Source organism: Anomalospiza imberbis, chromosome Z, assembly GCF_031753505.1.
Source record: "Anomalospiza imberbis isolate Cuckoo-Finch-1a 21T00152 chromosome Z, ASM3175350v1, whole genome shotgun sequence".
NCBI classification, from domain to species: Eukaryota; Metazoa; Chordata; class Aves; order Passeriformes; family Viduidae; genus Anomalospiza; species Anomalospiza imberbis.
Window position 1 is genome coordinate 37,175,202 of NC_089721.1, and position 15,944 is coordinate 37,191,145.

At 50.8% G+C, this 15,944-nt stretch overlaps 1 protein-coding gene and 1 long non-coding RNA gene across 2 annotated transcripts in view; one reads left to right on the top strand and one right to left on the bottom strand.

Moving 5' to 3' along the window:
* The window catches only part of LOC137464472 (E3 ubiquitin-protein ligase BRE1A-like), a 121,436-nt gene that overhangs the window by 47,822 nt on the left and 57,670 nt on the right, over positions 1-15,944 (top strand). The window lies entirely within an intron of this gene.
* On the bottom strand, positions 78-538 carry LOC137464476 (uncharacterized). Its single transcript, XR_010994246.1, has 2 exons — positions 427-538; positions 78-149 (listed from the first exon to the last, which is right to left on the bottom strand). It is a non-coding gene; the product is annotated as an uncharacterized lncRNA (long non-coding RNA).

The window sequence follows — 15,944 nt, forward strand, 5'->3', positions numbered from 1 at the left end:
TCACTCACCAGGGTTTGGTGATCACCCCTCTGCTGATGGAGATTCTTCTCCACTTGGATGCTTCTCATGTCATCCTGGTTCCTCTTCTTCACTTCCACGACGGCACTCCGAGCTTTGGGCAGCTCTGCTTGTGGCTCTGCCTTGATGCTCTGTACAGACAGATGCAGAGCAAGTGACTGGGAGCTGCCATGGGGCTCAGCTTTTTCTTCCTGCAGCCTCCAAATCACATTTATTCAGCCACTTCTTTCTGCTTCCCTACCCACATCTGCTTCCAGTGAAACCCTCCTGTCCCAGTGCTGATCTCTGCAGATTCCAAGGCTCTGTGCTTTCAGTGCCTCTGCGACTCCTGGCCTCCTCAGTCCCAAGAGCTCTGTTTCATGCCCCTCTTCCTGCCCTTCTCTCTGACACCTGGCGAGTCAGGCTTACCTGGCCGTTCTCCTGTGGCTCTTCCACCTGCTGCCTGAGCTGCTCTTCCTGCTCTCGGGCTGGGAACAGCTCTCCCTGAGTCTGCCATGACATCTCTGATAACGCAAACTGCTGTAGCAGGCAGAGGCCCTGCAAGGCCTCCCTGGCAGATACCCGCCTCAGACAAGAAATGCAGAGTCATGGCGAGTGGACCAAAGCAGCCCCTCTTCCGTCTTTGGACCCTTGTTATCTCTCCGTAAGGCTATAGGTCGTATTCTCCTCAAGCCTGGCCGTTGGACAATTTCCAGCACTCCAGTAGCCTACATAAAACCCCATCTCTGCCCAGTTCGGCAGAAGAGCTGTCACTGGAAACCTTCGCAGGAGCTGCCAATAAAGACACCGCTGCAGAACTCCATACAGACTTCTCCTCTCTTAATCCCTGCGTCTGCTGGGGCACTTTTGCGAGCACAGAGCTGAAATCACTTGAGAGCTGAATTCATTAGAGCTCAAATCACTCCAGAATTGCTTGCTTAAGTTGCCTGCAGCTGGGAGCTAGCCCAAGGGCCCAGAAAGGCTGAGCTGATAAAGCACAGCGCTATGCGGGATGCCTACGGTGGCAGCTGCCCGGGGGGCCGGACGGACCCCTGGGACCCCATGTCGTGACAATCTGCTCCTGCACTTTCTCTGGAAGGACCTGCACAGAAAGCAAGAGAAGATGGATTTCAGCTTTCCCTACGACATTTGTGGGCCAAGACTCAAAGACTGATGGGCTCACACGTTCCCAAAGCACTGTGCTGCTGCTCTCCTGGTCATTCTCTGCCCGTGAGGAGGCACAGATTCCAAAGTGACCCTGGCACTACAATCAGGGGCCTTTGGGGGCTGAAGCTCCAACAGCCTCTCAGGCAGCTGACAGTGAAGGTGTGGCATTTCTCAAGGGTCTGGTGAGGGCCTCCCTATGCTCCTGCCATGTCCTGTTTGTCTTTCAGTATTGCCTGACACCCAGCCCAGTCCCACAGCTCCATCCTGGCTCTGCAGGTGCCTTCCTGTGTGAGACACTTCTGGAGTTCATGTTCTCTTCAGGCCTGCATTGGCATTCCTGCCTTTCTCACATCTACCCTCTTGTTAGAAATGCTGCTCATTCAGGAGATAAGGATGCATGCAAAGATCCTCTGATGGAGGTCAGAGAGCCTCTATGGCCACCTTAGTATATGGAAGAGGACCAAGGTGTTTCTTCTCCCTCTTTTGTTAACTGGGAAATCTGACCAGCAGTCACAGAGACTCTCATACGGCCCCATTAATGAATGCACTTACACACCCTTAGGAATGCCAGTGAAGGAAACCAGTGTCATGAATGCATGTATGACCAGAGTCAGCAAGCACCACCTACAGCACGGGATAGTTCCACCCTCTTAGGACATGCAAAACTTTAAAGGATAAAAAGGAGGCTTCGGCTCCGAAAGGCTGGAGGAGGAAAACATGAGGGGGGAAAAAACAACCATCTCTGGAGGGGGAAACATCTCTGCCTGCTCAGGATCAGTCAATGGAACTTGTCCCTCCTCCTCTCCTTCAGAAGAGGAGGAGGCCTTTAGGTGAACTTTGCACCTCCAACTGCTTTGGAGCAGAGCCAGGAAGATTCAGATAGATAGACAGACAGATCTCACTTTTAAAAATCTCTCTTTACTGTCCTTTCTGTTGCTAGACACATCAACACTTGGTAGCCATTGCCCTGATCAGCAGCAATCCTGAGATTGCTCTCCTGTTGCTTCAATAAACCACAGTCTTGGGGAATCTGGAGCATTTAGGTCCTTATGGAATGCGATCAGACCCAGAGCTTTGCACTGGGAACTGCACTCTTAGTGCATCTGTGCTCGGCCAAGTGCTTCTCTTGGACTCGACCACACTGACAGAGTTAATGGGGCTGTAATCAGAAATAAAGCCCAGACCCTCCCAGCTCCTCTGATCTCTGAGGACCAGCTGGCATGCAAGGACACTGATTTCCTGCTCAATTCCCAAACACCATGCTTACTGATTCCCTGGGCTGCAAAAAGGCACAGGAGCTGTTCACCTGAAAGTGATGTGCAAGGCTCTACTGCCTGGCATGGCATCAGAAGAGCTCCTTCTGCACCAACATCCCTGCCCCAAACTATGTTTTCTCGTGCAAAAGTATTGCATCAGCCAGAACTTCCTCCATGCAAACTAAAATTCTAGCAGAATCTTTGCCAGTGGTGGAAAAAGGGTGGAAAGTGTGAGAAAAAGCACCTTTGCTCTCTGGAGAAGGAGAAATTACACAGGGCTTCTCCTTCTACCAAACAAACAAAAAACCAAAAAGATGGATATGTCAGCTACTCCAGTGTCTAAAGTACTTGGATGCAGAGAGGGGATGTTTGGCAGGGAAACAGCCCTTTTGGTGAGCACTGTCCTGTATGGATCTATGGAAGTGTGCCTGAAGGTCCCCCATGAGCCTCCCGTTGTCCAGGCTAAAGCTCCCTCAGCACCTCCTCATTGGCCTTGCGCTCCACACCCTTCCCCAGCTCCCGTGTCCTCCTCTACACACGCTCCAGCCCCTCAAGGATTTTTGCTTCAGAGAGGTCCACAAGCTGGGAATGTGACTGACGGTGCTGATTTCCAGAGGCTTCTGTGTCCCAGGAGAAGCCAAGGCAGGAGCGGGTTGAAAGGTGTTGGTGCTGCTGCTGCTGCTCTGTGCCAGAGAGCCCCGGCTGGGCAGGGCACGGTGCCCACGGTGCTGCGGGCTCTTTCTCCTGCCAGAGCAGGGCACACCTGGGAACAAGGCATGGCAACTTGTGGGGAAACCAGAGGGTGTGTGGGGGCCGCATTGCTCTGCACACAGCCAGGCCACCTGCAGCATAGAACCTTGGTCCCCCAAAATGTAAACAAGATGGAAACAGGTTTCATTTCAGCTGTTCTTTATGCTTCAACAGAAATGACCAAGATGAAAGCTATCAAGCAGGGCCCGATCCACACTGCCAGCATAGGGTTAGAAAGGAGGCATTTCTTTATTTCAGTGCTGGGGGCCTGGGGAATCATTTCCCCGAATCATGCGCACCCACGTGTTTGTATCCATGGAACTAAGACATATTCATTACTTTGCTCAAACCCACAGGCTAAACATTCCCACAAAGTATTTGACATATTTAAATCACTTCCCCACAATTACTGACATTTAGAGTAGGGGTCTTGAGGATCTCTGGTATCATTTGGTGAACATCCCATTCTTCAAATTCTCCTTCCACGGTTAAGAGCCTACTAAAACCACTTTCTTCTCCTTGAATTCATTGCAGCTACGGCCTCAGTAGGCCCACTCTCTTTATTCTCAAGGCTAAGATACCCACTTGCACACATCAATCACTGGTGCGAGGGAATGCAGGACTAAGCACTGCCTGTTAAAGCTTAAGGAATTCCCAATTTGTTGCAGGTAAACACTTCCCCAACACCTCTCATTCTTTTTCTGGGATTCAAACACACGCATTTTGTGATCACAGAGCCCAAGGCCGCCTCCAACCCTCCTGTCACCCACCAGCCCTTCTCTTTTCACAAACAGCAGGTCCAGCGGTGCCTTCCCTCACTGGCTCAGTCACCAGCTGTGTCAGAAGTTCTGTGTCACACACTCCAGGAACATCCTGGACTCTTTGCTGTCTGCTGCACTCTATTGCCAGCAGACATCCCCACCCTGTTCCATACCACTTGCAGAACCCTGCGCCTCCTATCCATGGGTACCTGGGAAGGGGGGGGCACTCACAGAAGAGCTGCACTCGCTGCACTGGGCAGCAACCAAAACCCCCTCGAGTCACAGCTGCAGGCCTGTATCTGCACAGGATGCTCTGCTTGCCCCACTCCTCATGGACTTTTGGCTGGAAATGCAATTGCACTTTCTGCCTCATGTAGAAATACCACTGCTGTGCAACAACGGCCAGTGGGCCATATCCCAAAGGCACTGCAGTGTGGGGTTGATGAAGGAAGAAGACCTTTCCTCAATTCCTAACCATACCAAAACCACCATGAATGGAACTTTTCATCTTCAGAAAGTGAATGCAGAGCTCATTCACAGGGTGACAAGGAGTGGAGTTGAGGTTTGGTAGAGTTTTTATTCTGAGTCCTACTCAGGCTGTTGATTTGAACATTTATTTTAAAATGTTTTGTTAAAGGCAGTGCAGTCTTATGGATTCGTTCTAATACCTAAATAGCTATATGAAATGTACTGGCATTTTAATTACATCCAAACTGATTAGTCTGTAAAAGCTATCCTGCAGAATAGCCACTAAATAAGAAAGGTAAAGGTAATCTGTGGACTGCTGACTTTGCAAATTTCTACTAAAATTATCAGACAATGAGGCATTTTTAGTTAGATCATAGAGCAAATTAATTCCTGTGGACATCTTGTTTTGTATAGACCTGTTGATTTCAAAATAAAACTTCCAGCACATATTAAGTGGAAATCTGAATGCTCAGTTCTATGAGGTCTGTAATATTAGATACTCGTTGTTCACCATATTAACAAAATTAACATTCCGGCTATTTTTTTTTTACTTATAGTCAGCTCTTCTATACTCTTTGTAACACCAGAAAGAGAGTTTATAGCAATGTGAACCATGGGTTGGTAGGGTATTGCAGAAGTGTCAGCACTAAATATTCACATTTACCATGGCATCACTTCTTGCCTTTAATTCCTGCAGTATAGATTCACACTTGTAGTCTCTATTTGCAGCTGGTTCTTACATCCCTGTCCAGAAAAAAAAAAAAAAAAAAAAACATGCTTGGATCTCAAATCCAAAAAAAAGAGGGGAGAGTCAGGTTCTGGATAGGTATAGTGCCCTGGACTGTGTCCCGCAGGGTGACCCGCTGCTGGCCAGTCGATGGTGCCCAGATAGTGTAATCAATGCTCCACCAGCGACAAGAGGATTTCAGGCAGGGTAAATCCACCAGGGTTTATTGTAGGAGGGTCTGAGGGTCAAAGGAGGCAGGACGGGAACGGGAGGACAACCACAGGATAAGGATCCAAAGGCTGGAGAGCCACTGAGAGCAACAGTTGAGGGAGTGACCAGGGTATATAACTGGGGAGTGGTAAGATGTAGGAACTCACCCCTGGTTGGGGTGAGCCGGAAAGGTGGAGGTCTCGCCACCGCCCTCCCAGGGAGGCCAGTTGTAGGAATGTTGTGTTGTTGGGCCTCACCCCTGGTTGGGGTGAGCTGGAAAGGTGGAAAAGTCTCTCCTCCAACCCGTGTCTCCAAAGAAAGACTCAGTAGTCTTCAGTCATCCGGTCTCAAGGTAGTTTATTGTATGTTATCTAAAAGATTTCTTCCTGAGCCACTGCTGTGGTCCGTTCAGCAGTCAGGCAAGGGCACACTCTGACGCCCAGGGGGCTGGTGCCCTCTTTTATATCCTACATTGCGTATTAGATGTTTACAGTTTTTCCCCAATGCCCATCACCTATACTGAACAGTGACTTTCTACCCTAAACCAATCTGTGAATGCCAACATCACCAAGAACATGGAGGTTAGGAAGAAGAAGGAAAAAGGACAGGGCACACCCAAGTCCCTCCATCTTAGAACTTCTGACCCCCATGTACAAAACTCAGACCCCTCTGTACAAGGCCAAAAACCCCCCTGTACAGCACTCAAAAATTCTTCCTTTCACTTTGTGACTACTTCTGCTATAATATCTAAACTTTTGTGATTTCTTGTTCTTCCTGCAAGGTTGGTAAATTGTTCCAAGGATGAGGTTCAAAGCCACAGGGGTCTGTGGCTGCATTCCAGGGTCTCAAATGCTTCTGACCTGGGCCCGGAACATCCAAGAGTGTCCAAGGGACATTCTGGGTTCCGACAGTAGGAGGGGTTGGGGTACAAACGGTCCAGTGAGGGAAAGGTTCAGGGGAGGAGCTGGGATGGGGTGACATAGGCAGGACCAGTGGGGGAGAAGGGAGGGAGTGGTCTTCCAGGGGAACCAGTGGGGGAACCGGGGACATAGAACATTCTGCACTGGGGGAGTGTACAGCAATTGACGGACATGAGCTTATTTGGAAGGAGACGCTGGGAGCTCTGGGAAATTGCCTCGCCTGTTCACTCTAACTGAGAGGTATTCTCCCAAGACATCCCAGAGCTGTTCTCCCCATGGGCGTCTCCCACAGTAGAGCAAGAACTAGGAGATTTTTTTTGCAAATAGGTTGAAAAGTTGTTTGTACATACTGCAAAAACAGCAGATGAAAGACTTGCACTCTGACTTGCAAGCTGAGGTTTTGCCTATTCTTTCTGGACTGATTTCTTGAGGCCAGACACTGAACCTAATCAGTAAGAAAATCAAAACACAGGGGTAGTTTGGAGAATATTGTAAATTATTCTGCCATGGTGCTTTTTGCTTAAAAGTTCTAGCCATCGTCTTATCAGAGTAATTAGAGGAGATAGAAGCAATCATTGCACATTGTGCCTGTGCAGACAATTCCTTCCCAGGAGTTGGCATTCCCAGGAAGCGATGCTGACAAACCCACACCAGCAGCTGTAGCCACACAGTCATGAAGTAGAGAATATGTATTTGTGCTACACTTGGACAGCTGAAGATGCTTCTGCTGAGCTGCTCACCACAGATGAGACCTTGTGATCAGTCTCCAAGAAGTCAGGGCAGTTAATATTCTGCCCAAATGAAGTTAGTCTAGTAATACATAGACCATGGAGCCTGAGGAAAGCCAGCTGCTATGGGAGATTTAATTTCTTTCTGTGTCCTTCTCTTAACTAATTTATTGCAGTCTATTATTTAAAGAAAGGAAACTTTTGGCATACAATTGGTTGGGAGGTTGGTCAGTCTTGCATTTATAACTCCTCTGAAAGCATCACCCCAGTGGTTTTTTCAGTAACTCTTCCATCCTCATGGCTCATACAGCATTTCCTGCAGCTCTGGGGCTCCTGGTCAGTGGTGGGATGTGGGGTCAGGGAAAGGCACCAGGAGAAGGGGGAAAAAGCTGTGCACAGAGACTGTGTCAGGGAAAGATACATTTGCTTCCTCTTACTGGACTCAGTGGCTGCAGGAACCTTGCTAGCACTGCTGGTGGGGTGGCCTTGTGCAGGGCTGGGCAGAGTTTGAGGCCCAGGGTCCCTCCTCTTTGTGGGACATCATGGTGTCCTTGGCAAGCAGCCCCTGTCGCAGCCAGGAGCAGAGGTTCTGTGAGTTCTGCCCTGGGCAGAAGGACCTGCTACTGTCATGACCTCCTGCCGCGGGTCCTCTGGGGCAGGTTCTGCTCTGCAGGGGTGGGCACAGGCCGGGGATGGCTGCAATGGAGGGTGGCTTCCAGTGTGCTGTGTTGGACTACCTTTTGGAGCCAAAAGGGCTTCTGGAAGGGGTCTCCTCTTGTGAGCTGCTGGAGCTGGCACTGGCCACAGAGGCCTTGCTCTCATCCCTGACAGGACCAGAGCACAGCAGCCTCTGGGCCTCCTCACTGCACTGGCCCACAATGACATTGAGGAGGCCATGGACCAGAGGTTCAGTATGTATGTCGAGGAGAAACTGCAGTACTGGCACCAAGATTTTGGCAACTTGACCATAGGCACAGAGGGCGTGCAGGGTGCTGCACTGTGAATTCTTTAACTAGCCGTCTCTGGTCCTGGCATATTCCCTCCATCTTCTGGTGCAGCCAGGGCCACCTTTGGTCCAGTAGATGACATTGTTCTTTGAAAAATTTGGCCCACACCTTGGGCAGGAGGCTATCCACAGGCTCTGGTCCTGCAGCCCCCTGCTCAGCTGGGGACAGTGTTCCCTGTGGGGAAGACAGAGCAGACATCACAGGGTGATGGGGGCTGTTTTTGGCAAGGGGGCCAGGCTGTCTCCCTGCTGGACCCTAGCAACTGTTTGGGGGAGGTGATGGCAAATTGTATGTAGTCCTGTTCATCCTGCTCAGAAAACCTGACAGCTTCTGTCATTCTTCTGCAGAGTGGGCACGCTGGATTTCTCTTTGCCCACTGCAAGATGCAGCCCAGGCAGAACAGGTGGTGACAGGGCAGAAAAGAATCCACATCCTTCTGAGTGTCCTGGCAGATGGGGCAGCTCCATTCTGTCCCCATGGCCATGTCTGCCTGTCGCAGCAGGAGGGAGGAGCTGAGGACCGTGAGCTGCTCCCGTCAGATATCTTGCTTGGCGAGAGCCCAAGCTCAAGCCAGACTGGTCCAGGCTCTGCCAGTGCCCAAATATATAAGCAGAAAGGGATGTTGTATCACAATCCATTTCCTGGTGAAGGAGCTCTATAGCAGCCTCAAGAGGCACCTCAGACACTCAATCCAGGCAGCAACATATGGACAGGACACAGATGGCAGTTCATGGCTGGGAGAGCATTCCTAGACATATCCAAGGACAAATTTCCCAGGAACTCTCCACAGCTCTGGGATCTGCCCATCAGCTCTGTCGGAAGCTTCAGCAGAACCACCAAAGGACTAAGCAGCTTCCAGCCACTTTTCCTGCCATGCTGCCTGGCAAGCTGGGTTGCTTGCTGCAAAACTCTTTTTCTCGTCTTTCCCAATGCCCTGTGGACACTTGCAGCCAAAATAAAAATCTCCTGCCCTCTGTATGATATGATAATACAGTTTTTATATTTCCATGCTGGCATGAAAGAAAGCTGTCCTGTGGGTCAGGAGAGGCCAGGACCCACTTGGCCTTCCTGTACGCTGAGGGGGTCCCAGCAGACAGAGCTGCTGGGATCAGCTGTGCTCACGGCTTGCAAAGCATGGCCAGCCATGGACCCAGGGGGAAGGTTATCTCCTATGCAGCCTGTGCAGCTGGTCTTGTAGCAGCTGCAATTGGCCAGGCAATCGATTTCTTTGTGCAGTTCTTAGGCTGTGCAGTGTTTGATCTGCCAGGGTTGAGACAGAGGGGCTGATGTCATTTGCCATGCCTAGAAGGGCTGGAACACAGAAGAACAGATGAGGTCAGAGCGCAGATCTGCAGAGTCCCTGGAGCCCTCCTGCTATATCCAGGAGCGCCTCCTGGCATTCCATCCAGCTCCTCCTATGGCCAGGAGAGAGCAGGGGCTAATGGAATCAGCTGGAAGGTGCTGGCTACAAATATCCCATGCGCCCCTTAAATCTTTCTCTGCTCTGCCTGCACTACACCTCTTCTGTGCAGGGAACAGAACTCCTACAAGATGGGGCAAGAATTGAAGCTTCCTGGCTCTCTATTCCTCCCTGCTCAGCCCCAGCTGACACCCCACTGCCTTCACTCACCATCACAGATGATCTGGAACTCTTCCTGCCGTCGTTCCCCCATGTGCTGCCCGATGAGGCCTGGGAACACAGAGCCTGTCATGGCCCCAGTGACTCAGATCCCCCACCAGTGCTGCCAGCCCAACCACACACCTTCCTTCCCAGGACCTTCCAAAACTGTGAGACCCCGGGGTTAGAGAGGGTGGCAGTGGCCCCAGGGGGCTGCGGCCCTGAACCAGGGAGCCAGGGTTCCAAAATCACTGGGCTAAGTCCTGTTGCCAGTGCAGCAGCCAGGGCTGTGGCTCACCAATGAACTCGGTGGCCATCTCTCGCATGGACTCCTGTGAGCTCTGCAGGTATGCCAGGGACTGGTACCAGTACTCGTATGTTGTGTTTCTGTCCTCTGCCAGCTGGAGACAGTGCAAGGGCAGGAAGGGAAGGGTTGGTACAGACCCTGTGCCTTGGCCAGCTGGTACCTGTGCCCAGGACTGGGCTCTCCTGCTCAGACACTCCAGCAGCTGGATGGTGCCAGAGTTTGAAGGCAGCAGAGGGCTGCCTTCACTCCATAGTGAACCTTGGTGCCAGTCTGCTGCCAAAGAACAGTTGGGCCAGGGCTCCATTGGCACCCCGAATTGTGGGGGAAGGAGTCTGGGAAAGAGTTTGTGAGCCAACAGGCTGACAGGAAGAAGCAGCATGTGGGGTGCAGGCTGGTGGCAATGGGTGCAGGAATGGGCAGGTGCACAGCTACCAGCCCCACAGGCCTTGGGTACTGGGGGCAGAGGGCTTGTTCAGGCTGTGTTTTGGGTTTTGGAAACATCCCTACCCGGCACTCACTACATCTCCATAGCTGGTCACTCTCTGGAAGTCGCTTGAACTTCGTCTTCTTCAGAAACTTGGTCGCTTGAAGCAGGGTTTCCAGAGAGGCCTAAAGAGCAGCAGAGATGGTACCGCAGCCCAAGGCAGGGATCTGAATCTGTGCAGGCAAAGCCAGGAGGAGGCTGGAGAGATGCAGTCTGTGAGTCACCAGGGCAGGAGGCAGCTTGGAATCCTCACCTTTGCCACATGCCAGTTCTCATCATACAGGTGGTAGAAGAGTGGAAGCAGACTCTGGTGCACACACTTCTTCAGGGAATTTTCCCCCTCTTTCTTTAGGTAGACTATCATCTCATGAAAGAGGCAAATGGAGAGAAGTTGCACACAGCTGGTGTCCTTGTGGAAAGGAAGTGGGCAAGACCTCAGCACTGGCTATTCCAGGCCCAGCTGGGCAGGGGCCTGAAGGTCCACAGGACACAAAGTTTCCTGGCAGCACACAGCACCATGATAGAGGGTACAGTCTTACACTGTCAAAGAGTGGCCCAGAGCGCCTCAGCCAGCTGCAGACCAATGGGGACGGCAATTGCCACTTTGTTGTCCTGGAGCATCTTGCTGAGCACAGAGAGGGTCAGCCCAACCAGCTCCCCATCCCCATCCTTCTGTAGTTCCATGAGGCTTTCAGGAAAGCTCTGCAACCTTCCAGCCTGCGTGGAGCACAAGACTGTATCGCAAAGCTATGGAAGGCTGCTCCAACAAAACTGTTCTGGTGGTGCAACCCATGCTGCAGCCTTGGCGCCCAGAAGTCAGAGGTCTGCCCCAAAGGACTTGGGCAGCTCAGTGGGGAGGCAGAAATGTTGGGAGCAGCTGTAACAGCCCTCAGAGCCCAGCCACATTCTAGGTCCTGCATCACCCAGCATTCCCTACCTAGCCCCATGCTGCCAGCACATGTTCAGCCAGCTCTTCTCACCTTCCAGGGACCCTTGCAGAGCACGAGGAGGCCTCTGAGCACCAAGTGACGCATTTCTTCACAGTCACTCTGTAGATGGCTTGACATGAGCTGCAGGATGGTATCAACCATATCCTCTCTTTCAAGGCATTGCAGGAACTGAAATACACAGGTTGCATCATACAGTGATGGGGTTCCCAGCTGGCAGGACCCCAGCACCACACAGGGCAGGAGCAGAGTCCCAGGCAGCCCAGCCCAAAGGCAGCAGAGGCTGCGCAGAGCCCCTGGGCTCTGTGCCCTGCACAGATCTCTCGCCCACTTTGCTGTGCCCTCCAGCCCTTGGCAGCCTCAGACTCTTTGACCTTGAGAAGCCATGATGGAAGAGTGAGGGCTGGCACCAGGGTGGCAGGAAACAGACATGGAAGTGTCACCCCTGCAGCAAGGGGCCAAGGGCACAGAGCAGAGCCTCTGCGCTGCCCCAGTTCCACTGATAGGCCTCCCCCCACAGCTGCGGCTGCAGGAGATAGTGTCAGGAGGCAGCTCAGCGAGGCAGAGCTTGCCATCAGGATCACCTGGACAAGGAATGCCATGGCAGGGACCCGCGAGCATGACTCCTCCCTGCTGAGCAGCATGACCAGGTAGCGTGTGATCATTTCACGGAAGGACCTGGAGACACGGTGCATCTCTCTGGCACAAGGAAGAAGGCAACATCAACCCTGAGCAAGGTGAGCAAGCCTCTCCCAACACTGACTCACACAGGTCTGGTCTTTCCATGCCACCACTCACCACGAGAAAGGCAGTGCACAACATCAGCAGGCTGCTTTTGGGTAAGACACTGTAAAAAGCCTGCAGGGAACCATGTCCCCCAGGCTCTGTCACTGCCCCACAGTGCAACCTGCCCTGCCCCAGCAGGCTGCCCTCTGTGGGGCTGCGTGCACAGCTCCCCCGCTCTGTGCCATCACCCCAGGGGCCCCAGGAGGCAATGCTGATGCTTTGGAAGGTGGCCGCCCCTGTGCATCTGCTTCTCCCAGCCTTTTTGCCTGCTGGGCCATCCCTTGGTGACAGTGTGGGCTGTCCCATCTGCAGGGAAGAAATGACAGGGGCAGCGAGGAGAAGGAGGCTCTCACTTGGCCAGCAGACCCACTGCATAGTGGTGGGTGTCATTGTTGAGGAGTGTGTCCCAGCCTCTCTTATGTTAAACTGCCAACACCACATCATCAAGCCACAGACAGAATAGCAGCGCTTTCACTGTCAGCACCACAAACCTGTGTGCAGAGCAAAGCTCAGGTCATGCAGAAAGCCCTGGCCCAAGGTCCAGGGGCATGGGAGAAACAGAAAGACTGGGATGGAACACCTTTTGGGGTTGGTGGGAAAGTGCTCTGTCTTCTGCCATCTCCTCCGGAGGAGTATATTGATGTATTCTGGCATCTGCTCTGTGCTGCAGAAAACTTCGACCAACAGAGCCACAAAGAGGGAGGGGGCCACTATCAGTGCCTCTGGGGACAAGGGCAGATGGATGATCTCCCACAGTGCCTTGGTTGTCTGCAAAAAACAAAACACCCAGAGACCATGCTGGGGCATTGCTCTGGGCCATGGAGGCACCAACCTGGCTTCCCCTGAACCTGCCCCTAGCCCAGGTTTCCAGTGAACCTGAGGGAAGGAGATGCAGAGGTGAGGGAGTATGGAGAGCTGACCAAACACTGACCCTGGGGGCAAGAAAAGACCTGGGGAGAAACTCACAGCCAGGGCAAAGACTTTCTTTCTGTCCCCATCAGAGGTGCATGTGCTGTGCTCCAGACAGTCCTCCAGAATGCCGGGCAACTCCGGCAGCACCATCTTTGCAGTCCTGCTCGAGGAAACAAGCACTTTCCACATGGTCAGAGCAGCTCTGCAGGCCCAGAGCTTTCTGTCAGTGGGGTCTCAGACACAGTACTGTGGCCTAGGCAGCCACAGGCTGGACGCCAGCCCTGCCTCTGCCCAGAGCCTCTCGCTGGCAGCACCCAGAGAATCCTATCCCTGCTGGTGGGCAGGTGGCCAAGAGACAGAGTCTTGAGGGTCAAGGAGGGAGCATGGGAGCAGGCTCTGGGACTGACATGCCACTGCTGGGAAATGAAACAACTGGAGGGTCCTGGAACTCTCCATCAGTCTGACAGCTTACATGGATGGGCTCTAAAGGCAGATGGGCCCCATACCTTTCAAATGATGGGGCAGAGCACAGGAGGTCCACAACCACAACACTGGGGTGTGCATGGGTCAGAATTACGAGTATTCAGCAGACAAGGAGCTACTATTTGGCTGATTCAGTACTGACTGTAATACCGTATCTAGAAGTAATGTTTTCAGGAAAGTAAGGTACCAATTATTTTGCTAAAGACTAAGGGTCAAATTCTCGCCACACTAAAACATCCTCCCTTCTTATTTATTCAGGTGAGAATTGAATCTTGCTACTTAGAATGTATGTTTTCCTGTTACGTTCAAAAAGAGTTCTAATCTGTCTTGTGTCAAAGGAGAAACATTATGGAAACAAGATCCTTCACCTACTTTTGATTTGGTTTGGTGGGGAGGATTGGTGTTTGGGGTTTTTTCCTGTTTGTTTGTTAGTTAGTTAAGATTAGTTTAGTTTAATTTGGGTATTTTTGTGGGGTTTTTTTTGCTTTGCTTTGCTTTGCTTTGCTTTGCTTTGCTTTGCTTTGCTTTGCTTTTAGTCTGCTTATGGTTTTAGCCTGAGACCTACAGTATACAGAAAGGTAAAATCCCAAGCAGGTGCACACCTGGAAAGCAGCTGGATGCATAAGGAGGCACACTTTCATTCCTAGTTTTAATAGAGTAAACCCTGCTTTGCTTCTTCATTTCCTCACTTGAACCTTTTGCAAATATTTGCATGTTCTTTATCCTAAATACTGATAACAAATATTTTAATATTTTTGATCAATTTTACTTCAACTTAGATCTAGGATGTCTTCAAGTTCCTCTTATAAGAAGACGTTCTTTACTGAAGGATACAGCAAATATATGAGATGATGTTTTGAGTCTATGAAATGTCCAGGTCCCCAGTACTTCCCTTGACATGTGCTGCAAAATGCAGATGGCCAAGCCGATATTTCTGGACAAGAAGAGGAAGACGTATCTTCCATTGCTCAGCAAGAAGTTTTTCCAGCAAGCAGAAGGACACAGGAGGGAACCTGAACCCCAGGAGCCCTACAGAATTTGTCTGCCTCTCTCAGTTTGTGTGTCACTGATAAACACACAGGCTCACAGCCACACATCTGGATGAGGAATAGTCCATACCATTTAAAGTCCAAGATCAGTATTTCAAAATCACTTCTGAGCTGCCTTAGGCAGTGACTAAACTATCTGTGACAGCAGCCAGAACAAGATGTGATTATTACTGAAAACTCCCCCTAATTCCAGTTTTGCTCCTTTGCCACAGCCCTCACCAGAATATTTCATCATGATCTTTAGTCCTCCTGGAGCTACCCAAGCAACAAATGCCACTTCCCCTTGGCAGAGTCACAGACAGCCTGAATGGGCACAGATGATGAGAATTTCTTCCACTTGAGGTACCTGGGGGCTCTCAAATGTCCCTGAAATGCTTCCACTAGCTCAGCTCACTTAAGGGAGGATAATGATCCTGGCAGACTTGAGCAGCACGTGCAGCAGATAGGGTGACTCCAACCAGGGCATCACAGCTTCAGGTTTAACAAGACCTGTGCAGACATCTCACGAAACAGTTCATGGAGATATTCAGCTGAGGCTGGCGAATGTACAGAGAGATTTTAGTCAGGGGGAAGCAGCACAGAACAACCTGAAGTGGTGGTTGCAGACAAAACAAACCCAAGTGAGGAAGCAGAGAAAGAGGAAGAAGTTGCTTGTAAAGTTCAGCAAAGAAGCATTTCCCACCAAGTTCATCCCAAAAGTGAGGTGCATTTTCAGGGCAGTTACCATGACTTTTTGTTTTGCAGTTTTGTTTTTTGTATAAAAGATTTTATGTTCTCTCTTGTTACACTCTACAGTCCAGAGACTAAGGTGGCCCCCTAAGTGTTGGTTTCAGGTGTTTTGAATTCACTGGAGTCAAAAGCATGGGTACTCTGTACCTGGTGTTGCAGGAAGATTGCCTTTGACTGATGGGATTCTACCTCTTATGCATGTATTTTTCATTATGCAAAAGTAAAGTTTGGAGTCTAGGTGTTCCTACACTGGGTTGAGACCACACCTGTAAGAAGGAAGAAAATTATGAAGATTCTCTTTCCCATTCTGTAGACAAGGAATCCAAGACATATATGCTAAATTCAATGACTTATTACTTGTTTTCCAGGAATCTGTTTGCCAGGAATTTCTCACTTTAATCACCCATGAAAGTCCAAATACAGACTCCAGGTAAATTGGTCAGAAAAATATACATTTATTTCTTCAGCTTTTACTATTCACAGTGCTGTGGTTAGACCAAGTAACCTAAAACACTGGCAGGAACACCCTTTGCCACAAGTGTAGTGTAGAAATAAACAGGAAAGGATGGATTCAGGACCAGCAGTTAGCTCCCAGAAGATCAGGAAGGATTTAGTGCCCACCACACCTACATCACCTT